The 8,086-nt window shown below is 41.1% G+C and overlaps 1 pseudogene across 1 annotated transcript; it reads left to right on the forward strand.

Moving 5' to 3' along the window:
• The first annotated feature begins 747 nt into the window (after window positions 1-747).
• On the forward strand, window positions 748-3,972 carry LOC147632102 (glycerophosphodiester phosphodiesterase GDPDL7-like; annotated as a pseudogene). Its single transcript, XR_015267419.1, has 8 exons — window positions 748-1,047; window positions 1,144-1,268; window positions 1,357-1,853; window positions 1,949-1,990; window positions 2,078-2,380; window positions 2,494-2,636; window positions 2,845-3,325; window positions 3,414-3,972. The product of XR_015267419.1 is annotated as a glycerophosphodiester phosphodiesterase GDPDL7-like (transcript).
• The last annotated feature ends 4,114 nt before the right edge of the window (window positions 3,973-8,086 follow it).

The raw sequence follows: 8,086 nt of genomic DNA on the forward strand, positions 1-8,086 counted from the left end.
TCTGCGTTTGCGTGAGAGAGAGAGAGAGAGACAGAGAGAGAGAGAGAGAGGAGAGAGTTATATTAACGTCTATGGAAGACCCCAAGGGCCTATGAGACCAAAAGTAATACAATGGTACCATGGATATATTGAGCCATGGAAAACTAAAAGAAAAAGTAAAATGAAAACATCTGACAGCACATGTGATCATTCAACAGATGATTCTGTGTAGAGTGAGATATGTTGTGATTAGCTAATGACGATACCCGCCTCGGCCAGAACCAATGTGATGGTGGAGAGAGAGGAGTTGTAATGTGAGATGGCTAAATGTGGTGAGAATTAGGGAAGTATTAAAAGGGGATTTTCATCTTTCGACTAAACTGAATGCCAATGCCATTCAATTAGGAAGCCTCTTATTAAGTATGAAAGATCCACTAGGGCATGTTCACTAGGAGGATTTGTGACTCTATTGTGTTTTTGTAAGAGTTTGAGCTCTTTCAAGTGATCGCACAGCCTGTAAGGGTTTTGTGCCTAATGAGTTAGGAGCATAGTTGTAAAAACTTGGCTTTGGCAAGGTCCAAACCCCGTTCTCACGCCCCGTTCTCACGTTTTTACCTGGGAGAAGCTGTTGCCAACTCCACTGAGATGTTTGCATAGCCAACCTTTTCCAACCCTTTTGACAGCAACATTGGAAGCATTACTAAGCTTGCACTTGTGAAAATAATGTCTTACCTAGTTGTCAAATGGAAAGATTATGAGTGCCATCCTAAGTGCAGCTGTGTCATTGCCATTGTGGTGCATGATGCATCTTTAAGTAAGTTGTAATCTTGCACAAGGTCCTCCTCCTTGTGCAGGTAAGCCTGTCTATGGAACACAACTAACCCTATGACATGGACATCGTGCGGATCCGTTTTCATTTTCATTCTTTGCCGTTTTAAAGAACTTTGGGGATTCCACTCTATTGGGACATTTTGACAACTATGGTTAGGAGAATAATCTGGACTGTCATCTTTATATTGGGGCGTGCAGCTACGATTTCCATTCTGTTGGGACATTTTGACAACTATGGTTAGGAGAATAATCTGGACTGTCATCTTTATAGTGGGACATGCAGGTTCGTAGCTCCCTGTGGCTAACCAATTTCTCCTCTGTTTTGTTTTTCAGCCACTCAGTCTATCCAGTCCCGTACGAGTGTTTATGATGGGATGTATTCTATCCTGCAGCTAGAGAATGTGTTTAGCATCGGGAATGATCTAAAGGTTCCATATTTGGTGTGGCTAAATGTCCAGGTATGATGATCTGTTTGAAGTTTGAGAATTCCCATATCGTAAGATATTTTGGTCCCTCTGATGCTCCTTTCTGTTGGTTCTTGCACAGTACCCAGGTTTTTTCAAGGAGCATGGACTTGACATGGCACCGTTTGTGCTTTCAGCAATTGAAGCAGTGCACATTAATTATATCTCGTCACCGGAAGTTAGCTTTCTAAAAAGCATAAAAGCAGCCTCTCACAAAGCTAGTTTTCGAGTTTTTGGAAGCAGCAGGGGTGGAGCCAAGTACGAATGCAACGTATGGTGATCTTTTGAAGAATTTGGTGGCTATTGCAGGCTTTGCATCGGGCATTCTTGTTCCGAAGGGCTTCATCTGGCCAGTTGATGACGAGAGTCTGTATCTGGAGCCATCGACAACACTAGTGCAGGATGCACACAAAGCGGGTTTAGAAGTGTATGCCTCAGGCTTTGTTAATGATGCTCCTCTACCTGTGTATAATTACAGTTTCGATCCCATACAAGAGTATCTACAGTTCGTCTCTGGCAGTGGTCCCATAGTGGACGGTGTCATCACTGACTTCCCAATAACAGCCTCAGAGGCCTTTGGTTTGTGTTTTGATTTTCTAGACTCCTATGAATGGATTTTATGCTAAACTGATTTCTCTCAACTTATATGTTAATATTTTACTCCAATAATGCAGGGTGTTACAGTAGCTTTTCTCAAGTGGCATCATCAGAACTAGGTATGAATACTGCACCAATGCTGCAGCTTCTCTTGATGCTAATCTAAACAGGATTACTTGATGTTAATACGTTTGTGTGCTTCTCAGAAAACAAGGATGTGGGACCTGTTATAGTTTCCCACAATGGAGCAAGCGGGAATTTCCCTGGCTGCACACAGCTTGCATACGAGGGGGCTATCAAGGATGGGGCAGATTACATCGATTGTCCGATCCAGATGACCAAAGATGGTGTACCAATATGTAGAGAATCTCCAGATCTCTTGTTAAGCACAGATGTTTCACGTCACTCCGAGTTTTTTCCATCACGGCTAAGTAGCATTGCTCAGTTTCAGGAGTCCAAAGGTTTATTCTCCATCAACATGACTTGGAGTGAGATAAAAAATCTGAAAGGTGGGTAAGAGATGCTTTGGTTGGGTCATCTTGTTAATTGATGCGGGGTTGTATGGTGTCCTCTATGATCCTTTATCTGATGGCACTTTTGAATGTATTGTGTGTTATTGCAGCTGTGATGTACAGTCCTGAGCACGAATTTGGTGTCCTTCGAAACCCTGCTTTTGACAGAACACAAGACATCCTTAGGTTGTCCGATTTTCTGGCTTGGGCATCCCAGAATGCATCAAAGGCAGGAGTTTTCATTAACATCCAAGTAAGATTTTTTTGCGGTCTGTGTGTGGGCGTGTGAAAGAGAGAGAGAGTCGTGGGGCCATGCGTGGGCTCAGATTTGGACCATACGTTCTTTCAAATGTAATTTGTTTTACTACTATGTCTTCAGAACAAATCTTTAGAAGGGTTTTCTTTCATGTCACCTCATCTTTTCACTTGACAGTCTACCCTGATGTTTTACCATCATGCAGAACGCATACTTCATAGAAACATCTCTACATCTTGATGTCATCGGCTCTGTTATTTCTGCCCTTGATGCTGCTGGCTATGGAAAGTCATCCCGAATACTAATACAGTCAGAAGATAGTGCCGTGCTTAAGCGTCTCCAACAGTTGACATCCTATACGCTAGTGTACAAAGTCAAGTCAGAGAATGTCTCTATAACGAAGGAAACTGTGCAGCAAATCAAGCAACTGGCATCAAGTGTAACTTTACCAAGAGGATTAATAACGCCAGCAAATGAGTTGTTTTTTTTGGATAACTCATCCAATGTGATTGGGCAGTTTAAAGCTCAGAATGTGACTGTGTATGTCTCTTATTTGAGAAGTGAGTTTGTTGCATTGCCCTTTGATTATGAAGGAGACCCCACGCTAGAGCTCAACACCATGGTGCAAGCAATTGAAGTTGATGGGATTATCACGGATTTTCCTGCAACAGCCAGAGCCTATTTGGGTAATGTCCCAACCCTCAAGGGTCTCTAATAACATATATGGTTGTCCGGTATTGCATGCTAAAAACTGTGTTGCACAAAACCTTGCAGGCAATGAGTGTCGAAACTTGAACCCATCGGCGGATGTATATTCAATGTTTTTAGTGACACCAGGGAATCTGATGACACAAACTGTGCCTCCAAGTAATGTTCCACCAGCTGATCCACCAGCTTCTGAGCTCGCTGTTACAGAGCCTGCATTACCTCCCTCAGTAGTCACAGTTGTATCGCCTACATCTGCCAGTTCTGAAGCAAAGGCACCTGCAACGACATCAAATGCTGGTTTTGAACCGTTTCCCTTCTTGTCTACTAGTTTGGTAGTCTTGCTCAGTATGGTTTACATCTTGGTCTTCTGAGCTCCTTTTTACTCTCACATGCCACCAGACCTTTGGTTCGTTTATGAGCTGTATACTGTAGAGTTGGTCTGTTCCATTGAAGTAGGCTTGAGTTGAGCAATGACAGCGAACTGTTGGTGATGAACGTGAAGATTGTATCTTCCATCTGGCTGGATAAATGGAAAGGGAAGACGGAAAGGGAAGTTTTGCCTGGGCACGTACACTACTTTGTATCTACATTTCTGTCATTTAATGCATTTCTCATATTTATCCCGGTGTTTGAAATGTGCTTTCCCTGAAGTCATGGTAGCTGGTCGAAGGAGCGAGAATTTGCCATCAGGAGAGGGTACAGAGACTGTCTGCGTCAGAATGGTTGCACCATTGTGACAAGTCAGCCAGCCCTTAGTTCACTCTAACATAGCTGAATCAGCAAATGGCCATTTACCATGTGTCTGCAAATTCTGACTTATGCTAGCTTGTCTGTATCATGAAACATGTCAGCTCCTATCCTCGCTACCCCTGATGGATGGAAGATGGGTCATGTGTCACACTGTCGCAACCCACTTTGCAGTGCACTTCCTGCACCCATTCCCTTGTCATGGAGATCGCCCCTTCATCATTGTTTTGAAAGAGAGTGCAAATGGGCTCCAACACCATTCCCTCGTCATGAAGATTAACTTTTCTATCTATGGTTTGAAAGAGAGTCTACCACTTTGCAATGGCCTCCCACCCAGCACACATTCCCTTGTCATGAAGATAAACCTTTTTATCAATGTTTTGAAAGAGAGTGTACCACTTTGCAATGGATTCACAGCACCCATTCCCTTGTCAAACCTTTTTATCAATGTTTTGAAAGAGAGTGTACCACTTTGCAATGGATTCACAGCACCCATTCCTTTGTCATGAAGATAATCTCTTTATCAATATTTTGAAGGAGATTGCATCTTGAACCTTCAGTGGTTTTTGGGGATTTTCAGGCACCCATTTTTGAAGTGCACGCGTATGTGGGCTGTTGGCTCTTTCTTGTTTTTAAGAACCAGTAGAAATTCTCCAAACCCCTGTAAAATTACACTCTTAAGTTCCTTTTTGTACATACATTTTGGGCACCCTGGTTTCTGTCTGTATACCTTCCTTTTTGGGGCACCTCAAGTAACACCTCAAGTTAGCATCAAATCAATTTGAGTCTTCGCCCTGGAAGATGGGCAGCAGGCTAACCCTTGTTGGGCACGTGAGACTCAGCATCAAATTTGTTTATTGGAAGTGTGAGAACTTTAGATTTGGCTGTAGTGGAAGGTGGGCAAGTGATTTTTGTTGGGGTTTCCTTTGCAGTGTCGTGGAAAACTGAATCTAATGGCTTCACTACTTCTAGACCTTGTGCCTCTTGCCTTCTCCTTCCATGTATTCAATCAATACCAATGCTCCACCCATATTGTCATTGGGTAGCATTACCCCATTTTGTAAGGCCCCTCATATGAGGAGAAGCTACTTTGTGTTAGCCACTCATGTTAGCCATAGAAGGCCAAATGATAGACACTTAGGTTAGCCATAGGTGGCTAGATCATTAGGAGACAGCTTATGTATATTTGGCTTTAAGCTAATTAGGATGCATGAGAGTGTTTCATAATCAAGGGTAGAAGTCTTATCAAGGACACCTAGTCCTCAAGTTACAAGGCCCAAAAAGGTGCATTCAGACAACATTGGGTTGGTCTAAAAGTTATACCTTGACCTATGGTCTCTTTCTTAGTCTAATATTATCCTAGTGGGGTGATGTGGTTAATTTTGTCCTTTTGTATTATTTGTCTTTCTTCACTGCACACTTGGGTTAGCCATAGGTGGCTAGCATAAATGAGAGCTAGGATAAATGAGAGCTAGGTAGTTTACTTATGTTTTTCTCCACATTAATTAGGATAAATGAGAGCTAGGTAGATCATGCTCAAGGGTATAGGTATTCTAGAAAACATCTAGTGTTGGGCCCAAATGGGTGGTTCCCAAATGAGATCTTGGGTGGGTTTACCATGATCTATTGTCTCTTTGTTAGTCTAATATTATCCTAGTCGGATGATGTGGTTGGTTTAGTCCATTTGGATTAGTAGGGTGACTAACCTACAATATGACCATCTTGGGTACTATATATAGACAATTTTTTCCTCCTCCTCTAACCATGGGTACTACATATGGACAATTTTTTCCTCCTCTAACCATGGGTCTAGAAGCTATAACATGACTTACAATCCCTTGCTTAGTGTCTACAGTTATCAAAGTTGGATGATGTGGTTGGTTTGGTCCATTTGGATTAGTCGTAGGGTGGTCAACCTTGCTTGACCTACAATGTGACTAACACTAGGTACTATATATAGATAATTTGGTAGCATCCTTTATCATATTGATATCTATCTTCACTACATTGCGCACCCTCGCTATTACATGGCATCCTTCATCTCCATAGATTGTCATTAAAGCTCCTTTGTTGGAGTGCACGGGTGCCATCACTTTTCAATATTGTTCTTGATCTCCCTTACTTTAAGTCCTTTGTCTTATGGAATATCCTACTCTTTGTGTGAATGTAGAGATGATGTTTCCTTACATGTATGAGAGGATAGGCTCTAAGTCATGCTTGTTTGCAAGTGGCTCCCTTACTTTAAGTCCTTTTCTTGATCTCCCTTACTTTAAGTCCTTTGTCTTATGGAATATCTTACTCTTTGTGTGAATGTAGAGATGATGTTTCCTTACATGTATGAGAGGATAGGCTCTAAGTCATGCTTGTTTGCAAGTGGCTCCATGGTAGAAGATTTAGAGAAATGGCTCAACCTACAAATATAATGTAGCCCCAAGGAACTAACTACACACTATATAAGTTCAAGTTGAGGTCAATTCTATCCTTTTATGAGTTGTGGGAGACCATTATTAGGTTTTATAAGAGGTCGGAGGATACCTTGGATCTTGTAAATCCAAATCAAAACAATACTTTTGCTCTTCTTTTGGCATGGAGGAGAAGGGATACAAATACTCTATGTGCCATTATCACCATCATCATTGATTTTGTTATGACTAGCACACAAATTTTGTAGCAAGAGTGTGGCTGGAGCCAATGCGAGACTATTAATTAGACAAGGACACAAAACCTTGAGAATCAACTAACATCTAACAAGTTGTGTTATGGTGGGGAAGCGGCAAAGTAACTCATAACAAGGATCAAAGCATTTAAATTAACACACAAAGTGAGGGGCTTGCATGTACATGCATTAGGATCTTGTCACCCATGATATCATTCTCATTGCATCATTTACATTTACACTCACCCTTTAAATACAACTATATTCACTACTATAACAATAATTTTCCTCAACCACTCTAAACCCTTATAATTTGGCATTGTAACTTAACTTAAAATTTTAGAACTCTCCCTCAATGCAAATTAGAGGAGGTTCCAAGGAAAAATAAAGACAACTTGTGCTATACATGCATGATTCTAATGCAACCAACCACATATATCTCAACTACCTTTTACGCAAGACCTCCTGAACAAGGAGGCCCTTGTTACTTCTTCTTGATGTTGGCATCTTGGATACTTTACAATTTTTAGGGCTTCCTAAATTAATTCTATACTTGACTCCTAGACTACATTATACCCTTTTTACACATATAAGGGATGTGTAAGGAAACCTTCATTTTGCACATCAAATCATTGTGTAGACCAGCACCCACAAAAATTGTAGTGGAACCTAGATGGGTACATGAGTAATGAAGAAAAGTGATAAATCCATTTCTCACAAAAATGAGAGGCTTGACAAATCCATCTAGATCTTTGTTTTTTGTGAAGCACAAATAGTTCAAGTAATTTGTTAATAAAGATTTTTGGTGATGATGTTGTTGAGGCAGCCTTCGTTAGTAAAGAGAATTTTATTGCGTGTTAACAACCTCTTATGGATATTTCGAGTGACGAGAAATAAACCTTACATTCTTAGGGTTTCCAATTTTAACAGTTTTCAAGTTTGAAAGAAAAAAGTTGCTCACTAGTTTGTAGAGTAGCCATCGCCAATCTCAACGTAGGAGACTGTGTAAGAGGTGGTGCTAGTTGATACCTATTGTGTTGTTGTTGGGCCCACCACCACACTAGGAATATTTCTACTATGTTGATGATGTTTAACACCACCACTAGTTGATGTTGTTGGCCACCACCACACTAAGAATATTTCTCATTGCACCCCCATTAAATTGCAACGTGGGTTTTGTTTGAGGAGCTTAGGTCTATCTAATTAGAGTGGGAATAGAAAACCAATTGCTTGAGCAAGAGGCAATTTTTTGAGCAAGAGGCAATTAGAGTGGGAATAGAAAACCAATTGCTTGAGCAAGAGGCAATTTTTTGAAGTTGCATGTTTGGTGATGTTG

The sequence above is a fragment of the Cibotium barometz genome, chromosome 14, assembly GCF_041138505.1.
Source record: "Cibotium barometz isolate CiBa-2024 chromosome 14, ASM4113850v1, whole genome shotgun sequence".
Classification (NCBI taxonomy): domain Eukaryota; kingdom Viridiplantae; phylum Streptophyta; class Polypodiopsida; order Cyatheales; family Cibotiaceae; genus Cibotium; species Cibotium barometz.